The sequence below is a fragment of the Ambystoma mexicanum genome, chromosome 2q, assembly GCF_040938575.1.
Source record: "Ambystoma mexicanum isolate Mex_15411 chromosome 2q, UKY_AmexF1_1, whole genome shotgun sequence".
NCBI lineage: Eukaryota > Metazoa > Chordata > Amphibia > Caudata > Ambystomatidae > Ambystoma > Ambystoma mexicanum.
The window spans coordinates 568,195,975-568,223,096 of NC_090924.1; positions in this window are offsets into that span (position 1 = coordinate 568,195,975).

Here is a 27,122-nt window from a genome sequence, read left to right on the forward strand (position 1 = left end):
AATAGTGAAAAAAACTGTCAAAAGACTTTGCACTGCCTTCAGAACGCTGAGTGACAAATTGCCACATCTCCTACTTTTACAATTCCATTTCCTGACCATGTGACATTGTTGACACACAGAGTGGATCGCTTCATAATATGTAAACAGTCACTTCCTGGTAATTGATGTCCCAGGGGATACCCACTCCATTTTCAGATGAAATAGAATCTTGCATATGTATATATCACAACAGTTCGACTGGGTATCCTCCCGCTTGCGAAAATGTACAAGACACTGGGGAATATTGTCCAGTATGTCCCACAGTAGTCAAAGTGCATTTTGACTTCTTTTGCCCCTTGGAGAAGAAACGGAGAGTCAGATGGTTGAAGCCACTATCAATCTCGCAGGTGCCTAATTCCACGAGAGGGGCTCTCATTGTCATGAAAGTATGCAATATTTTGATGTATTATCTATTTTCTTATTTGTCACATTGAAACAAGGGGAGAGTTTTCTCAAAAACTGTTAGAGATCAGCTGGATGTATTTCACAGTTCTAGAAATGTTGATCCGTGGAACTCCTCAACCCTGAATTGTGATGAGAGAAAGCGTTCATGATCTATTGAGCAATTGAGACCTCTCCTAATTACTTTGTTCTCTTTTTTACACAAAATTTTATGAAATGTGATTTTATCAGCTTGTATGTTGCCCAGCCAAAATAAAGCTAATATTGAATTGAATATAGTATTTGTGTTTGTATTTTTTAAATGCATAGAGCGACTTTCGCCAAAGGCGCTGTACAATAGAAGAATCAAAGAAACAGTACAATCATAAATGAAACAGATGAATGCAAATGTACATGAACGGGGAAAGAAAACGCATTTTGTTTTTACTTTTAAGAAACTAGTGAAACAACATGAAGATAAAGTTTAAAATTCGTTTGGAAAATTGATGAAGAAGAACGAAGTGAAAGGGGCATGGCATTCTAATGCTTGGAAGCTAAAAGAGAAAAAGAATAAAAATGAGATGAGGCACAAGGTGGTTTAGTAACAGTCAAAAGAAATAGGTTCTGGGTTTGCAAAGAGTGTGAGGGAACATAGAACAAAAGTAAAGAGGAGAGACAGAGGGGGGCCAGGCCATGAGTACATTTAAAAACAATCGAGAGAAAATGATACAAAAGATGGGATTCAAAGGAAAGTAATGAGATTGAGAGTAAAGAAGAAGTGATAGAGGAACGGGGAAGAAGAGAAAAAAGAAGACAAACAGAAGAATCATAATTGGAGGGAAAAAGAAAGAGAAGAATCAAAGATGACTCCCAGATTGCGAGCTGAAAGAGAAAAGGAAAGAATAGATGGAGGAAAGGAAAGAGGAGGGGAAAAGGGGTGGGAGAAATAGTAGCGTGGGAAAGAACAGAACCTCAGTGTTTGAGGGATTTAAATGTAGGAAGTAAGAAGACATGCAATTCTGGACAGCTACAAGACAGTTTGAATAAGTGGAGTGTAGAACAGAGTCAAAGGAAGAAAAAGAAAGAAAGATCTGTCTATCATCAGCGTAAAGGTGAAAGGATAGGTTAAAAGAAGAGATAATAGCAGCAAGGGGAGCAGTGTAGAGAGAGAAAAGAAGAGGACCCAACACTGAACCCTAGGGGACACCATAAAGAAGAGGAAACGAGGAAGAAGAATGTCCAGCCCAGGTAACAGAGTAAGTATGTTGTGAAAGATAAGAATGTAACCAATTAAGAACAGACGCAGAAAGACCCAGGGTGGAAACAGAGAAGCTAAGGAGGGAATGATCTACAGTCTCAAAAGCTGCAGATAAGTCGAGAAGAATAAGTATAGAAGAAAGCTTTCAGTGTTGAGCTGGGAGTAGGGAATTAGAAAAATAAAGAAGCGGAGTGAGACAAACGAAAGCCAGACTTCAAGGGGGGAAGAAGAGAGTGAAGACTCAGATAACCGGTTACCTGGGAATAGGCAGCCCATTCAAGAATTTTGGCGAGAAAAGGTAAGAGAGAAATAGGCCGAAAGTTAGCAGGGAAAGATGGATCAAGAGAAGGTTTTTAATTTATTTTAAATTGTTTTTATTAGCATTTGCAAAGTACCGATGGTTTTTACGAACTGGAAGAAGAAGTGTAGAAAAGAAGAGTTAATGAGGGAAGTAAGATAAGGACGGGGATGGGGTTATACTTTGGAAAATAAGAGAAGAAGGGAGAGGGTCAGAAGAGGAAGCTGTAGGATGAGCATGAATTAAAAGAGCAGAGTGTTGAGGTCCAAAAGAGGGGAAAATGACAAGAAAGACTGTAGTGATAAAAGAGGTGCAGAAGAAGATTCATTACTTATACATCACTGGGCTTGGCTATGTTCCCAACAAGGTCTCGCTTCACAGCTGCACAGCCTTCCGTTCTTGTATAATTTGTGCCAAACATGTGTGGCTTCTCCTGTGTCATATTCTAATCATGGCTGTGGTGCTGCCCTGTTCTGGACAAGCTGCAAAATCAGTGCTCTTAATAAAGCACATTATTACAGAAATATTCACACCCCCTTACCTGTATTTGTATAATCTGTAATCATGCCTGTCCCTTCTCTTCTGTTCACCTCCAATCACCTCTCTACTATTTTTACTCTTCCTCTGACTCTCCATCTACTCCATTTTCCTCTATATTATCTTCCTCCAGGCTTTTCACCTCCTTCCAACTTATCACTCCTCTAACCTCCTCCCTATTTTATTTCACTTTTCTGCTGCTCATACCACCTCTAGCCACCTCTCCAGTATACATCTCCTGTTCCAAATGTCAGGTATTCATGATGTAAACTCCCTTCTTCTGCTGCTTAATTTGCCACCTCCTCCATATTCTCTGCTTCACCCCTCCTCTCTCCTGCTGATATTATTCTTTACCATCCCTTCTTTGCCCCCCATCTCTCTCTGAGCCTCTCCTCTCCTCCTTCTTTGTCAACCACTAACTCTTTAAATTGCTTTGTCTTCTTCCAGAATCACCTACACCTCTCTCCAACAGCTCTCTAATTACGAAATGACATGGCCACCACTCCCTGGTGACAAACCTTGCTTAAAAGAATTCAGATGTAGTTCATAATTATATTGTACGTCTGATGCGTTGTGTTGCATTGCTTACTTTCACAGGATTGCACTGTTGTAGAGATACAGCATTAGCATTGATTAACTCAGATGGACATTTTGGATCTGCATTCATTGATGAGCAGAGGTGACTGCATGATCGAAGTAATGTGATTTGAGGATGCACCAGGATTACATCTCAATGACTAAAGCAAAACAGAGCAGGAGTGGCTTGATGTTCAGTTACCTATGCATTCTCATACATTGCAGGGAGCATCCTGTTCAATGCACACAAGAATTTTCTTCAAATCTAGCATTCTTGTGGCAAAATTATCGCCATGTTTTTAGATTACTTAAACCTCATCTATGGTCTGCACTATACACTCACTGGGTTCCGCAATACCCTGTCAACATGTCTCAAAACTGGTTGAAGACCCTTGAAGATTTTAAGGGACAAACTGTGTGGACAATGGGTTTCCAGAATTGCAGGCCGGTGGGTGAACCAACTCACGCGTGGGGCCCTTTACATGTGTTAGGGCCAGGCATTGTTTCCATGTGATCAGCCCCTAACAAATAGCAGGAGCATGGTGGGATCAGAGAGTGATACTTTAAGGCCTACCCCGATGCAGCATCACATAACGGGTCATCGTACCCCACCACAATGGCCACCCCACTTTCTAACTCGGGAGCCAGGAAAGAGACATGGGGCCCGATTCATGGAATCACTTGCACAGAAAATAGCATACTTACACGCCATTCTGCATGCAAATCCCTGTTAGTTGATTCATGGAATCGTATGTGCAGTACTTTTCCTGGACTTGTATGGTGATCGCGAAGCTCGGCATGTCTCTGCGAGCTGTTGAGGGCCCTGTGCAAGACTCCATGCAGAGTGTGGGTGTAGCTTGTGCAAAGATCTGGGAAGTGGGTGGAGCACCAAAAATGGGGACGAACTTGCTCAAAAATGGGCATTCCGAGGGAAGGCTTGCAGGCAATCCCTGTTACGCCCACAATTGAGCGGCACAAGATGTATTCATGGTTTCGATCACCCAACCTTTTGGCAGGGAAATGGCCATGCAAGTCCTTCATACGATCTTCCACCCAAAGGCCGGTGCAAGTACACTTCCACGTAGGATTTGCAGCGTGGAGGTGGGGTTGCATGTCGGATTTTGGGGTGCATGTACTCAACTGGGTTTCTGATGTAACTTAGGGGTGCGCGTACACTCGGGAATGGTTGGCGTGGGTTTGCACTCAGATTTCCCGAGTAATTACTGATTTACGATTTTTTATATGCATGTTATCGGGGTGCTGGGTACAGTTACGGGGTACCCGGCGCAGGGTCCCTGAGATGCTGGCCTGCTTGTGGGGGAGCCTAGACATTGTTCTGAGGGTGCATATATTCACGTCTGGGGGAGCGCACAAAGGTAGCTGTTCTGGCTGTTTCTGCTATGCGTGTGGGCTATTCGGTGGCGTTCTGATCTGAACTTGCGATAACGGTTACTTTGTGCAATAAATTCCATGAATACGCATGGTGCACATTTTTCATTCTGCACGCAAGCTTTCAGAGTGTTCTTGTTGGATTTCTGCGCACATTTCCATGAATCGGCCCTGGATCACAATGGTCTATTTTAATTGCTACCCATTATGGATGTATAGTTTGTACAAGAAACAATATCCACTATTTAACCTAAATCTAAGTAGACTTTGTTTGTATCGCCTCCGTTGAAACAACATCCTGGTCACTCATGTAAAAATGCATGTTTAAGTGTCTGATATATTCACCCCCTCCTGCTTGGTGAAACAATACTGAGGTTGATTTTCTCACACATTGGTTTCAATGTATCCAGCATTCTGCAAGTCAGAGATCATAGTTGGGTACGTGATGTACCATCCCCCAGTAGAAATGACTAGTGTTCCAATAATAAATGCATAAAGGGTTATTATTACTGCTTGTAGATTATTTTCTAGATTACATTGGCAGTTTCATAATAATGTTTTATTTTGGTTCGAAGCCCACAGTCCAAATGGCCTACTGGAGTCAGATGAACAGAATATATCAAATGTAATGTGAATGCACTTGATAAGATCAACACCAAATAGTGTTTAACTGTGTGTACAATTGATAGATATTTGTGTATAGAAAATAAAAATGGTACAATTTATGTTTGTTCAAATCTTGAAGAAAAAATATTTTGAATGGTATGTTCAAGTAAACAGTCAGAGGTTTCAGAAAATGTACGCTCCAGTTATGTGTAGCAATGGTCTTAACAAATATGATAGGATGTTAAGAAGCCTTACCAAATCAAGACAATAGTCTCAATTTAAAAGCATGCACAAAATAGGTATAACGCATGGGCAAACGGACCGCACATTTAGCCCTGAATGTGCAAAATACCTGCAATGTATTTCTAAAAAATGTCCAGTGCAACACCATCATGGAGTAGTACATGTGTACAGGAACACCACATGAACATGCACGTATCCAGGATCCACCTCTGTGAATACCCCAACTCGTTCTTCGATGCTGGTGTGGCATACATGCACATCTGCACAAACACATATGATTCAGGGCATACTGAGTGTATATGAAGGCATGGGAAAAGCAGCAAGTGGTAACTAATGATGCCTTGGCACCATGGCATCCACCAGTAAATCTCTGACACAGCCTTACGATAAATTGGTCTACTTTTGGGTATACTCAGAAAACAACATGGCCAGACACAGGTGAAATGAGTGAACAGCACACACAGTCACAAGGAGACCTCCAAAAAGTACACATTCGAAAAGTCAAACCAATCACACCAACTGCCCACAGCACAGTGGCTTAGCTAGGAAGTGGAAGCGTCCTTGTGAAGGATAACAAGCGGAGGAATCCCTGAACTGAGGCAGAGGCAGGCCTAATAAATGTCTTTTGCATCAAGAACCATGAAACATGGCCAGATGGTTACAATCTCACGCCATCGGAAAAGGGGGTAGGTGCTTCCTTAAAGACCAGGTCAAACATGCACTGTATATTTGGTGAACAAAAAGTGACGTAACGTGAGATGCACAGTTAAAAAAAAAATGCTGGTTGTCATTCTGGTTGCAAGACTCCTGCCACCAGGAGCAAGTGGAGACCTAGTGCCCCTGAACGTGGAACATGAGGCTAGATATGCACAGATTAATCCATATTACATGCGTGGCATTGGCATGATGGGCACAGCTGTTTCGGCTTTGGTTAAGTAAATGTACTGAAACATAATGCATGTGACACATCCACCGGATATGCAAAAATAATCTAGTCAATTTACACATAAACATGCATTTGCTTACAAAACAATCACATGTAGAGAAGCGTACTGTACACATCGACAGGTGTGCAGACAAGGCACACATCACACGTCACATTGATTGTTAAGGATGCGCATCCAATACAGCCAACAACATTAAAGAAAAAACATGAAGTTCAATGCACTCCATTCATTTCACATCAAGCATCAACACACATGCATGAAGAACAAGTCTAACACATGAAATATAGGCTTTGCACTGAGTGACTCATGCAACTTGTCCTGCAATACAGGAGTGAGGGAAGCCAAATGGGAGGAGAGAGTGAGAGCCGGCAAGGAAAACCTGAAGTTCATGCTTGTACAAACCATGCCCATGTCAAGAAATGTGACTGATGGTTTGTGGTGTCATAGATTTGTCTATAGATGCATGTTAAAATAAATACATACATTGGGTTGTTATATCATGCTTCATACGAGACGCCAGGTTCTAAGCGCCAGACTGGTTTTCAACTCCATGCTACTCTGTATTTTCTTGCTTCCAAGACAAGTGTGTTGCCCCTGAGCTCTCCTCCTAGCTCATTGATATTGATGTTGATATGTTATTTGTATCGCGCTTGTACACAAGTGTTCCATGCTACCCATCAGTAGAAACTCGGAAACGAAGTAGTGTTGCAGAAACAGGTTGATGCTTGTTGTTTGACGTACTGACGTGGAGTCTCAGCTTTAGTTGCATGCACAGATCACAGGGTTAGATGCAATCACAGCTGGGCTGAAGTATGACAGCAGCTTTAGGGACACATCCATAAGAATCATGAAAGCACGGCAGGTGCAGAGAAGAGCAACCAGGCATTTTAGAAGGGTTGCTGGCAAACGTAAGCCTGGACGGGCAAAAGTCATGTTCGTGCAGGCAAGTGCTACATTTTTCTGGATGAAATGTGCGTGAGGGAAGTAGGTGGATGCATATGATACTTCTGCTGGTCAAGCTTGGTAGGCATTCGTTGTTGCTAGCTGAGATTTTGGGCAAAAGATGGGTCAGGAGAAGGAAAAATACAACCGGATCACACGATGATGGGGATGGACGATCACGTGGTGTTGTGTTGTACGCGAGAGGAGCAGAAGAGGTTAGACTGGTAATATGGAATAATGTTTGGGGGGTGTCAAGAAAAAAGGTTTTAAATTTGACTGACGAGAAGAAAGCGGCATGTTTTGTTTTTTTGTTTTTTTCCTGATCCTTCTGAGCTTTTGGTGTTGGCTTTTCTCGTCTGTTCTTTGGGGGCATGTTTTCCTTTTGGGAGTTGTGCAGATTGAGTGGACCTGGAATGGGACTAGTGAACTAATGTTGAATCGCTATTACTGAGGCCTGCCCAACTCTGAGATTAATACACATTTCCAGGTATGCTTGTGATATTTTAGAAAATGTAAGTGCAATGCCGGGAGGGAAAGTGAATCTGCATGATTGCTTGGGCCTGGGAATCTTTGACTGTGCCTCGGCTCCACATGTGTAACAAAGCTACTGAAAAGCATTCAGCCCTATTTTGAACTCTAAGGTGCATAACTGATTGTCAAATAATATAATTTTGCCATTAACAAGCCCTTTTGTCAGTTTCCTTGTTCCGTTAATTTGTGAACTTGTATCAAACATAGTTTTTTAAAATTAAGGATTTCTTTTTTTAATTGCGAGGCACACAAAGGTGTACTCACCACTCGTTTGCCTGGATGTCTGAAGAATTAACTGAAATGAGTGTCGCTAATGCGTCTCTAATTTTAGTTTGAAAGAAACAAATGTGTTTTCAAGCTATGAATAACCGAAGCAGTGCTATTCTCCATTTTTCCATATTATTCCATATCAATGTGTGTGAAAAGTGTCAATATCTGATTCCTAATGTTAAAATGTGTTCACTCATTTCTAAATTCCAAAACACATGAGACTCTTTCACTTTATGAGAAAACAATTACCTTTCATTCATTAGCACCCTGGGAGTGAGTGCTGGCCAATCAGGAAGCTCGGAACGCAGGCTGTACTGTATGGTACAAGTCTGCGTTCTGATCTGCCTGGACAGCTAGTGCCTTTTCCCTTCCCTGCTCCCCTTTCACCACTTAGCGTGCGTGTAGTTTCTTATATGGTTGCTAATCGTCTCACTTTTTTTTCATTGAAAAGAAAAAAGTACCTTTGTTTCACAGCCCGGCACTGCGCAGTGCTGCTGAGAGCATTGGGCCTCATTACACGGATGGCGGTAAGGGAATAACGATACCGGTAAGGGATTACCGGTATCGCTAAATTCCCTTGCCAATCACGACCCGGATAACCGCTATTAGCGGCACCGCTAAGAACGGTGCCACTAATAGCGGCAAGTCCGCGGGCGCGTGACCCCTCATGTCGGCAATAGCGGCATGGCGCTAATAGCAGACCATCACAAGCCATCTGGACATGCTAATAGCGGCATGGATTTGGCCAAAAAAGCCCATACCGGCATAGAGGAAATACCGGCATCGTGAACCACCCGTTAAGAGACATGAGCAGTGTTCCCACCTGCCACAGGTGGCCACAATCAGCACAGGTGGAGGCAATGGAGACTGGGGCAGCAGAAAAGGAGCACACCACACCCCTTCCCACACCAAGATGGTTCCAATACTAGCAGCATTACATGGGCTGGAGGACTTGATTGCATAGCAGCACCAACAACAACAGGCAGCACAGAGGAGACACAGGAGGAGGAGGAGGGTGAGACAGGCCCAGCAAGCCCCACCAGTGCACCTAGTCATACCACAGAGGCAGCCACCAATCCCCAGGATTCAAGCCAGTCCATTCAACCTAACCCCTGAGCAGATACACACCCTGTACCATCTGGATTGGGATACCATCACCACCATTATGGACATGATACACAACGACATTATGAGCCTCATAGACATCTGTACTGCCATCCCCCCTCTACTGAAGGTGGTAACTGTGCTCCACTTCATGGCCACAGGCGCCTACCAAAATACGGTAGGGCAGATGCATGGCATATCACAACCAGTATTCTCACGCACGCTGACCCAGGTGCTTGATGCCCTCCTGAAGCACACAAGTGAACACATAGCCCTGCCACGGACTGCCCAGGAGATCTCCATCACCAAAGTTGGCTTCTATTCACTGGCAGGCATCCCAAGTTGCATCGGGCCATCTACTGTACCCATGTGGAATTGGTGGTCCCACATGTCAATGAAGCAGTCTACCGAAACAGAAAGCAATAACACTCCATCAATGTCCAAATGGTATGTGACTCAAACAAGATAATCACACATTGTTGTGCCCGATATCCTGGATCAACCCATGATTCAATGGTCCTGCGGAACTCAACGATACCACGCTACATGGAGCTACATGCTGGACAACATACATGGCTACTTGGAGAGTAGCAGGGCAAGCACATGGCAGTGTGATGTGGATAGTGATTGGGGGGAGATGCATACTCCAACTGGGTGTGATTGGGGGGGATGCATACTCCAACTGGGTGTGATTGGGGGGGAGAGATGTATACTCCAACTGGGTGTGATTGGGGGGGTGCATACTCCAACTGGGTGTGGCCTGTCGTCTGTAGAATAAATGGACATACAGATGTACGCCAATGTCCACCAAGGCAGCCCACAATGGACCGGACACAAAACCACATGCAAGTTGGAAGCTGCACAACAAAGAAATTAATCCAAAACGCTAAACATGACATATCTATCCACATGCACATTGCACATCATACCATACCCTAAATGACACAAAGCAGCAACATGCAGCCAATCAGCAAAATGGAAATGTGCGCTGAACAACATCACAACAGATATGCGCCCTTGAGTGCATACAAAGGGATCACCTGTAGCCATTGTACTGAATCACACCCGTACACCACTACCGAAGTGCTGCTTCACAGCATGGGGACATCGATTTCAGAATGGCAGTACACTAGCAGTGTGGTACAAACATTGCCCGGGCCCAGGAACACTAATGACCTGTCCTCACCCAGAACATGGCAATAACTGACGGAGGCATGCATGGTGCATGTCCACTTGCAAGGACTAGCTCACCTTCTCACATTGCAGTTACACTGATCGTCTCCATGCATGCTGGGATTCGTGGATGCCAATCACCATGCAAAGTTGATTTGTGTGATATGTACATGTTCCACTTGATGTAAACAGTAACAAATCCCCATTCTTGCACCCATGCATGTGATGCTGGCTATCCCCTGAAGAGGTTGCTCCTTACCCCAATACGGAACCCACAGAACAGGCATGAAGAGGGATACAATCGTGCACATACCCGTACCCGCGTCATAATTGAGCAGACATTTGGCCTTTTGAAGACACGGTTCTGGTGCCTCACCGGGTCGGGTGGGGCACTACTTTACGGCCATGAGAAGGTGGCCAAGATCACCATGGCATGTGTCATGCTGCACAATATGTGTATCAGACGGAATGTGCCAATGCCCCCTGACATTGAAATGCAACCACCTGATGAGGATGATGATGGGGATGAGGAGGGAGGAGACGGGGTTGCAGGTCATGCAGGAGGTGATGCCCAGGAGGAAGGCGCTGTGCGTCAGCTTCTGATCAACCAAATATTCTGATTCACAAGGTCCTACTCTGTTGAATGGATGTGAATATTTGTCCACTGGGTTTTGTGGTGAAGCGCACACTGTGCCCTGTCCCCCAATAAAGCTCACATACACAATGATAAGACACCGCCTTAAAAAAGGATGTGTTCTTTCACACATTCCCCAAACAGTCTACACGTGTTCACATGTACATGTAGGCTTGAAATCCAACTATATAAACCTATATATTTACACCTATTTGGCACTGCACTAAACAGATTTTTTTGGGCAGCCAATTGTACCTTGAAAATGTGGTTTGACGTTATTGATGATGCTACACTGGATGGTACAAAGATCACAAGCATTTTACGTCATTCCTTAGCAACATTCGTCCTTGCAATTTCAAAGTTTAGAAGTTTTGTAACAGCCAACAAAGGCTCACAGCTCATATAATAATAGTATAATAATGGCTGATGCTTCTGATTGGATGTTCTTTGAAATATGATGTTCTTTATGTGGGCATGCACACATTCATGTATATAAATATAAAGTAACAATGGTGGCAAAACAATGGGGTTTGCCATGATTGTGCCAATTAGATATGCTTTTAATTAAATAACATGTGTTTTGTTTATCTTTTGAGCTCTGCAATTCCCCAGAGGGTTACTACACTTTGGAAATCTTCCTATTAATCAAACATGTTCATAATAAAAACAGCACAGATATTGAAAGAAATTAGCATATTTCAGCGTTGAAGTGCACTTTTAATTGCACTCGCACCCTATTTTTTTTATTTTTTTTTTAATTCTGAACGTTCTGCACCAGGGTGGACTTAACAGATAAACTCGCTGATTTCCAAGAACTCTTAGTGCAAAATAAGCAGAATATGCACATAACACGCATGGGATGACAAAACAGCATTTATCTGTTAAGTCAAGAAGATCCTGCTGAAAATACGATAAACAAGTTCATGTTCACAAGCAAGATGACCAAGAGTTCATTTCCATTGCTATTGCCCGACCCAGGGTGCGGTTTGTAACATAGCTTTCACAATACGACTGCAATGGAATGTCTTACGGAGTTTAAAATGCATAATTACAATTGCGCTCCATGCATTCATCGGGCTGTATTTGTCCAGTTCAAAACATAAACACTCATGTCATTGCATACCATTGACCAGCTGTCTGATGTAAACTGAATTTGTAGTATTTTTTCCCCAAAAAAGATGGGGTTAGAAATTCCAAGTTGGTCGGTGAAGGTAAAAACAGTCTTATTTGCCGAAGACAGGCGTTTTTATAGCCAGTCCAAGCCAGAGGTGAGTATTGAAATGCATCTGTCAGTATTCCAAAGGAATACCACTAGCGGTATTACGAGTCAGCTTTTAATGATATGGGAATTTTTACCACTTCCCAAGCAGTGGAGGTAAACATTGTAATTCATCTCTTTATTTTTGCATTTTGAAAAGAGGGGAGGTGCAAGTACTTCTCATCTATGTCAAAAATGGGACATGGGAGGGGGTGAGAATGTCGGCATCTCAGATGCTCAAACTTTCACCACATTTTCTATGTGATGTTTACAAGGGCCTGACATTATCCTTTATGTATTAAAAATGTACAGTTGTATGTAGAACTAATGTCTATTATCCATTTCCCAGTATTAACATGTAAACATGCAACAGGTGGTGTTTCGGAACACCATTGCCATCACTCACGCTGCTGCCATAACTGAATTATACATATTTTCAGCGATACCACCAGTTGAGGTGGTATTTACCTCTGCCCATGCTCCTGAACACAAATCTGCCCAACTCGTAACGAGCCCTGTGCTAACCGTTTTCAATTTAATTCTGACGTGTATTCTGCCCAGTACTTCTCAACACAAAGGATGGTCATGTTTACACCACATTAACCACTGAATACGACAGCATACACATTAACATAGATATTCCATATTGTATTTATTTTTGTGAATGTGGAAATCATACATGATGCTGAATTAAACACAGTGTAAGCATACATTCTCGTGTTCAAACAGCTATGAGTAAGCAAAGAAAATGGCGGTAGGAGCTATCCAGTACATCACAACCACAGTGTTTTGACCAACATTCCAAGATCAGTTTGCTAAAGGGTAATGTTATAAATAAATTAAATTAAATGTGATCTTGTTTCCCTGTTCTCTTGCTTTTATAATTCTAACATTTTGGGTGCATGTCCATCAGAGACTACAGATCCGAGTATGCAGTGGGCTAGGAGCACAAACGTGTTGTACAAACATCCAAAACTATACACAACTGCATGAATAGCAAATAATTATGTCTGGGTGCGTATCTGTAAGAGATGCCAAATATGAACCTGCACTGCATTAAAAAGCACACATTAAGAGCTCACAACTCACTGTGGGCACACACAAAATCTGGCAGTGACTGCATAACCCAGTGCGCTCTCTCTCTCTCTCTCTCTCTATCTCTCTCTCTCTCGAATCAGAAATGGCCTACCCATGCATATTGTACTCTACTTTAACAGGAATCCTCACCTTACTGTTTTCCATCTCTACCCCAGAGCCTGATGGTTGTGATCGATTAGTCCTGATGTTAGCTTCATAGCATGCCCCTAAAAGGAGATTGCATTGAGATGCTAAACTTTCCTTTGTCATCTTGTTGAATTAGCTGACCAATAAATGTTCATAGAGTCGTTAAAGAAAAAGAGAGAATGCGGTCCATTCTAGCACAATGTACTGTGTGCAAAACTACAATTCTCCCCATTAAATACATGTCCAACTGCTTGGTAATACTCTCCTCTGTATGGACTGTTGCATTGGTGTGGCAGACGTTTGTTGATAGTGTTACAGCAATTTAGAAGCCCTTGTTGGATCAGCCAAGTGATGTACCACACAACATAAAGCTACTGCAGCATCTCGCTCAGCACTGCAGTGATGGCCAATGCATATCAGGGAGATCAGTAAAAGCAGTAACAGTCATAATTACACTATGATACCAGTGGACTTCATAATGAATAACTGTACAGTCGTCCCAACAAGATAGACATAAAAAGGAGTCACATGTTATAGAGAGGAGGCAACTGGCTGCATGGGAATGAATGCATTGGCTGGATCCTTACCTGACTGAGAACTGTATAGAGATGATTATACTTGGTGCCATACTTAAATAACTCGAGCGGAGGGAAGCACTACTTATTAATATACAATTGAACATGTTAGTTTCTGTATGTGTGATTTCTGGTGCTCCAGGTCGGTCAATACCCCTGCCTAAGGGGATCTAGCAAAATGAGAGAAATGGGTGTTGCTTGAAATGAATCAAGGAAATACCTGGGCACTCTTCTGGGGAAAACTCAAATAATATATTATGTGGTTTAATAGTTTCAACTGTGATCTTAAAAAGAAAACACCAATTCAGAAAGATCTGAAAAAGAAATTTGTATTGATACACAGCTGTGCTTCAATTTAGATTCAAACAATTAATCTAATACATAAAGGGGGTTAACTTGACACCTCCTATACACGTTCACAAAAATGCAAACTTGTTATTCAATTTGACAGGTTGATTTCATGTATCAGAACATCAATTTCATAAGAGACAAGAAAAAGTTTAGCAGGAATTTTCCACTTTGTTTTAACAATAGTGTGCTATTACATATGATTCCTGTAATCACTATGCATTTCGGGAGTAAGTATCTCCCTTCATCAGGTGAACAACTCTCTGTTATCCTATAATGAAATAATAAAGTTTTAGTTTTCTGAATCAATTTGTTAGGTAATAAGTCTTATATGTAATTAAAGTATATCACTTTATGATGTACGGACCGTCTTGAGGATTTAAACTTCTTGAGAAAACCTGAGCTAATACTGCTACTATATTCGAACATTAAGTTTAGAGAAACTACTAAAAGATGTAATATAGAGAACCAAAAGAGGGCTTATCACATTATCACTCAGTGTTTTATATGGCATCCAATGTGTATCAAGATAGAGGAAATTAATCATGTACTCACTGTTGTGCTTTCACAAAATACAATGAAAAAGTGTCAAGTATGTCCCTGCAAGTGAAAATAATTGAACAACACTAGTTAGATTGATAGACGTTTGCTCATACATCAAATTGGATCAATTTGATGAAGGGTAAACTCACTGACTAAATCGCTGTATTCATGCATTTACATTCCATAGGCAAATACCAGCAATTACAAGTGCTCGTCTGTAAATGACCAGAATTCTGTACAAATAATGTGTAACCTCCTCGCCTGAGCACAATGTGCAGGTCATGACCCCATTCATAACCCCATCAATGGAATTCTTAGCTAATTTACTTGTGAAGCCAGGAACTGGATGGAAAGCAGTTCGCTAGCGGACTACTGACCTGCTACCGGGTTTCATATTGTGCATCCGGTCAAGTGAGCCCGTCAGCGATCGTGAGTATGCGTCGTGATGCGGCTACCATTTAGACTTCATCAATTCTGTTCTATGTAGTGTACCATCCGACATCTTTGAACTACTGTGCTTCGGTGCAGATTACGAGTCATGTGATTAGCAGCAATTAATACTGCTCAGAACTTTGCGATACATTGGAAAGTAACAGCCATCTCTGTGTGCTGCGATATGGGGACATATAGAACTGGAGGGTAACCCTAAAGTGGAAAGGAATATGGGTATTGCTATACAAATGTAATGAAAAGGGTCTTGCCCTGTGGATTTGCAAAATGCATCATGTTTGCATGTTTCTCAATTCGATATTTTTATATATGGAACTTCAATTCCAAAAGCCCTTCCTTGGAGATTTCAATTACAGGAAGTACACAATACGATTCAATCCATTTACTGATTTTTATCAACCAATTGTATTTCTTGCTTTTTCTTATTTTCTCATAAGTTCATTTATTTTTCTCTGCATCCCTAAAGTTGATGCTTTTGGTACTTTTTAATGCAGAGTAAAGAGGGTACAACATCATAGAATGTTGGCGTGCCATAGAGCATGTGTGTGAAATGCTTTTGAAAGGAAATAGTGAAAAATGAAAACAATAATAGTAACAAATCTTGAAAGCACAAAGAAACAAATATTGGTGCAATTAGACTTTAGCACAATTCATTGTTGTCTGGTTGCCTAGATATCCATGTTCATCTCGGTCTGGTCTGAAGGAATCAGCGCTGCCTGTGATCCCACGGCAGCACTGATTCCCTCAGACCAGACCCATGCACACCATGTACACCAATCCAAAGGCCCCGTCGAAGGGGCATGCATCATCAACCGAAAAGTCCATAGTCCAACTAGAACCCTTTACCACTCCACTGAGTTCCACACTCTCCATAGTGATGTAGAATAACGATTGGCCAATAATGACTTCTGAAGAAAGAGACATACTAATTGTGCTAATCTCTAATTGCATCAATATTTTTGTCGTGCTTTCAAGAATTGTTACTATTATTCTTTTCATTTTTCACTATTTCTTTTTTTATTAGTGCTTTAGTTTATTACAAACTTTTCACTTGTGTTAGTTTATTACAAACTGTTCACTTGTGTTCCAAACATCATACATTTCCCATCTCAAGAAAGTAAAATTAAGTATTTCTACCTTACATACCATCCTTTCCTTGAGCTGTTTTTTTCTCACAGTTAACTAAGACTGGAGGTCACTTCAAGGAACTATACCAGAGCAAAAATAATTCTCTGCTTTTGCCCCCCATATTGCAACTCCCACCATTTCTGAGCCTCTAGACCAGCCCTTTCATACATTTGGTCATAAAGGTAGATTGATCTTACATCCTTCAAATTTGGGCAGAAAAGAGTTAAAGTTTCAGAGATTCCTTTTCAGAACTACAGAGAAAACATATATCATTGACTTGTTCTCTACCATATCTCGCTAGAGTGGTTCCATTATGGAGGACATTCAGCCTGAACCTTAAGAACCGATCTTGCTGTTTGTTGTTAAGGAATTTGAGGGGATAGCCTGGAGTGACATTTAGTTGTCCATAGTTTATTTTGGAAAGAGTGTGCTTAGTTGACATGGCTCTCTTCTCACGTCAATCATCTGCCCATAAGATTCTTTAAGATTGTAATTGATTTTCGCATAATGTTTCAATTATTATCCACAGGTTCTGCATAATGTGCATTGCCTCTTTGACTAATTTAATTACCAGTCATTCGTATCTGAGCTTTCCGTCTTGATCACTTCAAATTGTGGAGGACTGTTTGACAGATCTGCTTTCCTAAATAAAGATAGCGCATTCCAAGCTACTTTTGCATAAAGTGACAATAGCCCCAATTCATGTCGGATTACTGCGACCAGGATTGCTTTTGGGAGAGGTAATATACGTTTCCAAAAGAAACCTTCCAAGTAGACCCACATTTCCCATCGTAGAGTGAGACAAGCCTCTGCATCATATGTGATCACTGGTGACACCATTTGGATATAAAAAGTTATTATTGGTTGAAGGGAGAATTTCCCATACCTTTGATTGAGTTCCATACCCTGGACAGTTAGATATTTAACTTTCCTCTTTAAGCAGTCAATCCAGACATTGTCTCCATTAGCGTCACTTGACATAGTTGGGAGATAGTTTACCTCATTAGATGACCCTAAGCGTTTCCCTCCTATGTGCCAAGTTTATTTTTTTTCTTGTTTCCTTTGGCTGTATCAAACACCATTACTTCCGATTTAGAAGCATTTATTTTCAGTCCATTTTTCTCCACATATTTCTCTAACATAGTTAGTTTCCTCTGCAGTCCAATCCAAAAGTACTAAGTTGTCCACATGTAGTAACCAACCAACTGCAATTCCATTGATCTTAGGTGGAAATGTTTTTTTTTCTTCCAAGTTCTTTTTCAGATCTTCAATAGAGAAGTTAAAAAGAGTAGACACAAGGGGACATCCTTGTTTTAAGCCTTTTAGCAGTATCTATTTTGCTTGTTAGGTTCCCCTGCTGGTCAAGCTTCATTTGCATAATCGTTTTGGAATAGAAATCTTTGATAGCAGTCTGTTAGTCCTTCGGGCATCCTTTTGATTTTAACTTGTGCAATAGTAGATCACGATTGATACTATCAAAAACTTGTTCTATGTCTATACAAGCCATATACATTTTCCTTTTGTTATTGACAGCTCGCAGTTCAAGGAGAATAATTGACAGCAGATTTAGGTTGTACCCTACCTCTTTTACGAAGCCAGCCTGTCTATTATCAAAAACTTCTTGTTAATAGGATCCAATCATTCAGACGCTGTAGAAGAAATCATTGCAAACATTTTCCCCAAAACATCAAGAAGAGCAGTTGGTCTAAAGTTCATTGGTAACGAGTGGATCCCTTTTTTTAATATTGCAACCACTATTGCTGCTTTACACGATTTGGGTATATTTCCTTTTTGCATTATTCTACTGCAAAGAATTTGGCAAAAATGTGCCCATTTTTCCGGGGCTGCTTTCAAGATGACGTTGGAGATGCCGTCCATCCCAGGTGCTCACGATTTACTTGCTTTCTTTATTAATGTTAGGATTTCTTCCCTTTCAAATTCAATATTCCATCTTTGGACTGGTGGCTCATCTCGATGGGTAGATATATGTTTTTTTACTTTAAACAGATTCCCAAAATGCTGTGCCCATACTTCTTCTGGTATTGGATTTGATAGAAATGGGCAAACTGTTTTTCCTCTGTCATTCAGGAGTTGCTGTTATTTTGGTTAAGAACCTTTAGCATTGTTTCTGCATCTCTTTCAAGGATACTAGCTTTGTGTTGTTTTAGCCAATTCTTATGTTTATTGGCTAATGCCAGAGTTTGAAACTGTTGGAGGTCCTTTCAGAGGTGCTTATTTTGCAAGGCTACCTCCTAGTCATAAACATGGTTTGTTTTGTGAAAAGGTTTGGAATTTTTCAGGTTGGATTCTTTGAATGATGGCAGCGTTTTCCCGTATTACACCCCTTCTGATTCACAATTTTGCCATGTGAGTAGATCTTTTATTATTGTGGGAATATCCTTAGGGAGCAAGCACCATCTATTAAGGCTGCCTTCCAATTCCACACGCTGGTTCCATCATTGGGGGACTCTTTGGATCATGCCTGAGATCGTCTATATTAAAGGGTCATGGTCACTATGCGGTATCGCTTTTAAAGTTAGATGATGTGGGGTAGCAGGTTTCAGAGGCAAAAAAAAAAACTAGCGTTGCTTTCTGCGTTCCGATTGACCAAGTGGATGCCGCGGGTATATCGCCCTTGATTTTTCCATTAAGTAAATTGATACCTCTCAGACCCTTCTCGTCCAACCATTCACGAATGTGCCAATTCTTTGGCACCTTGCTCTAACTACCCCCTGTCTATCTAACTGCAAATCATTAGATATATATTGGAGTGGTCCAGGTATCATATGGTCAATCCAATCTGTCACTAGGTCTATGAAGGTCGGTCCCTCCTGAACTTCCAAATTCCAGTATAGATTAAATAAAAGGAGGCAATCATTTTCTTCCCATGTTTTTCCCTTCATCCACATGAGTAGAATCTGTATATATGGATTTGGATTAACATTCTGAAGAACAGTTAGGTTACATCTATTACTCAACAGCACTAATAAACCAGAGGATGCTCTACCAGACTTACCTCCTTTGGCCGGATTTATATACACTCAATAGCCTTCAAAGATCAGTGTTTCTTTTAACCAAGATTCCTGGTCACATATTATGTCTAGTATCTCCTGGGCCAATGCATGTAACTTCCAGCTCCCAATTTCCAATCCTCTCAACTTTCATAGATTTTGGCTCTTCTCCAAAGATCTTGCAGCTAGGGCTGCTGTTAGCCAACTCCATGATTGCTGATCTTGCAATGGCACAATTTTCATTTGATCATCGGTTGTTCTGCTCTTGGGACTGGTCTCCTTCTGTCTTCCTCAAACAGTAATTTTGATCTGGTTTGGAGCAAATTTTCCTTTGTATGACATCGATGGAAGCAGATTATCTATTTTGCTCTACTTTTCAAAAATCTGATGGTTCTCCGCTGAGAAGGTCATCCTTTGAAGATTTGAATCTGTTTTTGTTGAGATGGTCTTCTCTGGCATATACTTCCTTTCACTTATGGTTTTGCTCAAATTAAAACCCAAACTTTGCAGTTCATTATTTCATACAAGCAATAACCCTGTCAGGGCCACAGAGCTCATGTATAGATTTACTTTATCAGTTACTCTTTTTTCTGGAAAGTCAACCATCTTGATGTCCTCTGAGTTGACCACTCTTAGTTTAGGTATGTGATGCAGAGGGGTCATTATGGCCAGCCTGTTTAAAATCAGACCATCAGAAGCTCTAAAAATTCTTTCCAGTGTGAGGGTTCGTCGCCGGCCCCATTTGTAATACCCTCTGTTGAAACTCTTGGAGCCGGTTCTCCTGGGGTTCCTTTGATTGTTTTTTGATCCTTCCCTTTCTGTCTTCTTTGGTGATGTCAAGAGGCGGTCGTAATTTGACTTGCCAAGTAATTTGTTCATTATAGTTTTGGGTTTTTATGGGAGCTTTATCTGATTCTTTACTCAGTCGTGTTTTTTTCTTCTTTTGGACAGAGTTAGGAAGGTGGGGCAGCCATTTTGCCCCATTGGAGTGGATGGACTATGTTCCTCTGTCTCATGGGGCAAGATTACCTCATCTAGCCTCACATATTCCTCCTGAATTGAGGTTTCGTCATCTTCGTAGACTGATAGATTCATCAAGTTTCACACTTTGTTCCACATCAGCTTGTTGGAAATTCATTACTTGGGCCTTAACCAGAGTTCTACCTGGATGGTTGGGCTCCTCGGCCTCAACTTGATTACCTTTTCACCTCCTTGATCATCTCAGGCCATTTTCTCTGTTATTTGGACCTTCAGAGTTCTCAGAAAAATGTGTGAGCCATAAATTATCTCAGAGTCGATCAATGTGATTAAACTAGTTTGAAACTTGTAATTTTCGCTGAAGTTCTCAAATAACTTTAGATAAGGCTCTAAAGTTATAGTGACTGCTGAGAGAATTGAAGCTTGTAGATTAGGTGCCCAAATTGGTTGCGACTCTTGATCCTGTTTTGCTTGATTCATGTTTTTAGATGATTTTGGGGACTTGGTCTTTTTGTTTGTCAACTGGGTTTCCTTCTTCCAGTCATCGCTGAAAAAAGGATTTGATAGTATCTCTGATGACCAGCTATTGGGCAATCTAATAGCAGTATAATCTGAAAGCACTTGTGCAGCGTTACATACAAACTTGATGTCACAGCTGCAAGCTAACTGTGACATTACTGCTCCCTTAAAAAAGGTTGAAACAGCACCTAAAAAACAAAAAAATACAAATGGTACAATGAAAAATTGGAAATCCTTAAGGTATTATATCGGGAAACTGAGAACAAATGGTAAAAGACCAGAGCTAATACAAAGCATCTTAAGGTTAAGCTTGCATTGAAGAGATATACAGAAGAGATCTTATTGACTAAATCTTTATGTCTTCAAAAACATTCCAATGCTGCAGGTAACCGACTAAAAGCTGTGTTTAGGGCCATTAGGCATGTTTCCAATCCCATCTGCATGAATGCCAATATACCAGAATCTCAAAAGATGGTCAATAATTTTAATATCTTTCCTCAGAAGAATTGAGTTCATCAGGTCTAATAGTGATGCTCAGGCAATGATCCCTCATACAGAGGTAACTACTGAGAATATACTCTGTGACCATCAAGCAACTATGCATCAGTTTGCCTTTTTGATGGTTACTGCTGAAAGCATTGAGAAATTGATATCTAATCTTAAACCTAGTAATCATAACTATGACCCCATTCCAGCCTATTTGGCCAAAAAGCACACACATGCCCTCTGTAAACCCATACAGGCCTTGGTTAATGCCTCTATCTAATTATCATCCTATCGCAGGCCTCTTGTAGCCAGCCAACATCCTGGAGAAATGTATGACCACTCAGCCACAGGGCTTTTTGGAGGAAAACAACACCTTAGATTCCTACCAGTCTGGATTAAGACCAGGTCACAGCACTGAGACGGCCCTACTTGCCATCTGGGACAATCTCCTCAAGCCTGCCAAGAATGGTGAGATTAGCATGCTTTATCTCACACTACTTGAGCCCCAATATCCTTAAAATATGGCAAATATGGCAACTTCAGAAAATGAAGAAATGCAGCTACTGCAATTCCCACAACTGTCGACTCTGGGCTTAAGCAACTTTTCCATAGGTTGTCCATATATCCCCACCGAATTAGTAAAAACATTTTCCTAAAATATGTCATCCTCTGTAATGACAATGCAGAGCTCTCCAAAAACAAATGTTTAGTTGTTTCAATAATCGTTTTATCATTACAAAACCTCAAAATCAGCAACTGGCTTCTCCAGCACTGATCAGTTTCCTTCTTAACTGCACCACCCCAGTAGGCAACACATTCCATCGTGAAAACAGAAGAAGTTGTCTAAAAAAATAGTTGGGGAATAAAAGCAGATGTGGAGCCAAAAGACCAAGTTCCATATGTTCGTGAGAGAAAATGGAAAGTGAGGGATAGCTGTGAAACTTATCGATTGTTGCGATCCAATCCCTATTATGCAAAGCAGCTTTCTCTTCCTCAGGGTTAACTTTAAAAGTTTCTATATCAGAGTCAATCTCTTTCAACAGATTGAAACAGTAGACCCCTAACCTTCCCATTAGACACTGACAATTTCCTTGGGTGAGCTGCATTTCCATATACTCATTTAAATCATAATACAGCAAGCCCTTGGGTGCAGTAATTAATCTGTGAGGAAAAGCCAATATTCTCCACTGGACTCGTGCCTTAATTGATAATAGGCCTAGTTCATAACGGACTGCAGCAAGTGGGACAGCATTCAGCACTATCAGGGTTTGCCATTAAATCAATGCATCCAATTTATCTAACATACCAAAAGATACACTATTCCACAATTCCAGCCCATGTACCATTTTCGGTATGCTTTTACCTTCATAAACATTAATGGTTGGTTTCATTGAAAAACTGCCACATTTTCTTTCAACTTTTATTAATTGATTTGTCAAGTCAGAAGCTCTCTGCTTTAAAACTAAACTCAAATTCGCAAATCCCTGCTGGGCAGTTATGTGGAATGCCAAATAATTATACTTGAGGCACATATCAAAATAATGTTTTCCAAATCCCATTTGGGTGAACACAGTTTTTTCTTCTATGAGAATTCTAGTTTTCTGGTTTTCCCTGGATTGATTATAAGACCATTTAATTTTGAATATTCACGGAAAGAAATTAAAAGATGCTCAAGACCTATTGTAGGTTTATCAAAAATTAATAAAAAAGTCATCAGCATAAGCCATCCAGGGAATACATATAAATTAAAATGGCACAAGGCCAAGCACAACTCTGTCTAAGGCCTTTTTCAGAGCTTTGTGACAAATCTCAGCCATTGTTCAACTGAACATGAATTCTTGACCCTGTGTGGCACCCAATTATCAATTTCATTAAACCGGCCGGCAGCCCCCAACCTGCCAATTTTGCTCATAATCTTCCTTGATCCACTCTGTCAAAGGCTGCCAACAGGTCTATTGAAGCAGCGTAAGTAAAGCCCAATTTATCAGCCCAAGCTTGATCTTGGTTCACTCTGACTACTAAACCATTTACATTTGTGAAGTGGTTCTTCCAAATAGCTTGTTTACAGCTTACTTAATATCCCGGTGGAATGTGCCCACTCCTGTAAATTTCTTAATAAAAGGGACACAAAGACTTTACTATCCCCGTCAAGCAAAGTGATAGGACTATAATTCTTTGTTACTTGCGCTCCTTTTAAAAATTGGTACTACCAGAGCCATCCGTCAAGACTCCGGAAATCAACAATTTAACACCACACCCTTAAAAAGAAGAGTTTGAATAAGTGCCCATAACAAACATTCACCCTTCAAAATATTATTGTTCAGACCATTAGGGCTGGGGCTCTGGAGAGCTTACTACGCCTGATCAAATCTACCACCAATTTGATATCCATTACAGGTTCCCATCCACCCTCCAAATTGTATGACACATCTTGAGGTCCTACTGAGGTTTCCCCCTGGTGTGAGTAAAGTTCTCCAAAATGTGTAACACATGAGACATCAGAAACTGCATTCAATTGAGCAGAGGAAGCCTCTTCCTCTTGGGCATTAATTAGTTCCCAGAAGGCTCCAGAATCAGCTCAGCATCTTTCTGCAATATCTTTGCTCGATAGCCTTTGCAAAGTTTACTGTAAGTCAGTTTTATCTGCTTCCCCTGTTCCAATTTTTTTGTCTAAAATGTTACTGAAAACATAATGTCCCTAATATTTCTCTTTTCTTTGAAGCTAAGACGTCATCAAAATTGGAGTCTTCTTTTAACGTTCCCATGCACCCAAACATTGAGTGGTTGTATTTTACCCAACAAGTTCACTAGTGGCATATTAAAATTATCAACATTAAATGTGGACAACTTCCATTCATATGTCATCTTTCTGAAAGTCTCTGCAAGTTTAGGCAACTAATCAATTTTGAGACCAAGACATTCTATTCTTTGCTGCATTCACTTTCAGATCTGTTAAACCAATTTGTAGTTACAGTACCGAAAGATACCCCAAATTCAACCCTCAGCTTAGAATGGACACTCCACATATTTTTTATACTCATACCTACTCATACCTACAAATAAGTGGCATAGTTAATCGTCCACAAAAACGTGGGGCCTCATTATAAGTTTGCTGGTCTGGTAACAATGGTACCGGTAAGCTTGCTGGTACTGTTGTTACCGGACCGGCAAACTACGAGTTCTGCTCATTGGTGCCTTCCCGCCTGCTAGGACTGACCTGGCAGACGTACCGGCACCCGTGAGCAAGCATGTCGGGTGCACCGGCACCATCCGGCATCCAACCTCACCCTTCGGGGCTCAATGGGAATGGGGAGCATTATATTCCGGCGCCCGCGAATGGGCAATTACCGGGTCGGCCAGGGCCATAATGACCCGTTAATTGCCCATTCGCGGGTGCCAGAAAAAATCCTAAGTTTGGTGGTAGCCTGCCGGTTTTACCGGCAAGGCTACTGCCAAACTTGGAATGAGGCCCGTAGTCTGTTGTGGACTAACTCATTCCTCGATTCCATGTTGGCTGCCTTATAAGATCACCTCTAACCTTCCTATTAAGCATTTGTAATCATTTGTAGGCCTAAAGAAGCCAACGCTGCACACCATTGTCTACCGGCCTGTGCTTTATGCCCTGATGGAACCATGTCAGAGGTTACTGCCCAATCCTCCTCCCCATATTCAGGTTCCACAGAAGTAGCATTTAGATCTCCAGCCAATATTATGGAGCCCAAAGCTACGTCACCTTGTTGCATGTTGTAGCTTGCAGTAAGTTATCTAAAGGTGCAAGGCCTTTGCGCTAAAATACATTAATTAGCAGCCAAGCAGGAAAGTCCCCGGTCCCCGATAACTCAACAGCAATAGCCCCAAATGATTAAAAACTTTTCTCGCAGTCGGCCCTGCACAGAACAGATTGCCATTACTACACCCCCGGACGGGCACCCTCCAGTGCTTGGCCTAGCACCCTGAGCAAATAGTATATAACCATCCTGCACTGGTGCAGTTAACCATGTCTGATGCACCTCGAAACACATTGTAAATAGGCGCATTATAAATACCCAATAAATAAATGTCTCTTGCAGAAGTATAGAATTACATTGTTTTAAGAGATCTAAAGCTTCTGTATTTGGAGTAAGATGTACTCTTCCACGTGTATTCCAAGAGACAACCTTCATCGGGTCAATGCTGCAAAAAAGGCTGTTGCACTCTTTCCTGCTTCTGGCTCCCCTTGCACCCTCATTTGTCTTCAATATGACTCAGAGGTAATTAGACATTGTCGTCCCCATAATTCCCTTTAAATCTTCCTCCTATCTTCTATCAGGAATCCTAAACGTAGCAGATTATGCCTTTCTGATAATACCAGATCCCTAACAATGTTTTGAACCAAAGTGTAAAATGTACTTCTCCTTGTATGTCCTATCCACAAATTCCACCCGGTAATGTCTGGTGAGGATAATGCTTTTAAACAATAGAACCCAGACAAAGTTAGCAACCTATTTGATCAGTTCAAACACACTGGGATCTCTTTCCCCAAAGTACTCGTAATACACAATCTGTAATCTTTAAGAGGTCCTTTATACTTATCCATTGCAGGGTAGGGCAGGGGCTTGACCACGGGCCTTCTCTCACAGTTTTTCAAACTATTCGGGTCACAATCGACCATCCATGCATTCCTCAATATGCTAAAGGGAGATTTCTCATTACTTCCTTTTATTGGGAGGATGTTGTGGCTTCCCAGCTCATTCCCCAACCCAATGGGATCATTCCGAGTATGGCGGTAATCATGGCGCTATTTGCGCCATGACTACCTCCAATACCGGTACCGAGTCAGCCCTGGTTCAATGGGGACTTATCGGTCTATTCCGACCTTTGCGGGACCGGTAAGCCCCATTGAAAAAGCCATTCCCCATTCCCATTTGAGCCCCCATAGGGCTCAATGGGAAGGGGGAAGGCGCTAATAACGGTACCGCAAATTGCGGTACTGTTATTAGCTCTAATGTCCCTTAACGGGTCCCATCCATAACTTCTGGTAAAACCAGACGTTAAGGAAGGGACCCGCTAAGGGAACTCCGAATAGGGCGCAAAGGGATTACCGGCACCGGTGTCCTTACCGGTGCCCGGTATCCCTTTGCGCCCAACTCGTAATGAGGCCCAATGTCTCTGCTTGCCTGTCCCTGAGAACCATGGTCGGAGACTGTTGACGTTAGTACCCCTAGACTGTGCATGTTTCCCCGCATCGGGCCAATACAATTTACCTAACACATGCTTTACAACCTGACAGATGTCCTTTTGCTGTGTAACCATCATCACATCTGAATCCACATTGCTAGGGAATATTGACCAGAGGGGACATTTATAGACATGTGAGGCCCTCACGCTATTATGTTTATTACACCTGTGACACCCTGTTTCTGACCGCTGGATCAACCTTACAATGTAATTTCTTCACAAATAGAACATCACTGGTGGGCCCAACAATTTCCACATTAACATTCATCCTTTCATCAATAACCCCAAAATCCTTCTCTGTATCTGAGGATTCCAATACACAATGATCGTTCTCAACTAGCACAGTATTTACATCTTTAATTACTGCAAGTCTGGAGAGAGCCTTGTTTCAGGAGTGTGGCGCTGGATGATTTAGTGCTTCCATAATTGTTAAATTACACAAAAACTTGTGCGAAGA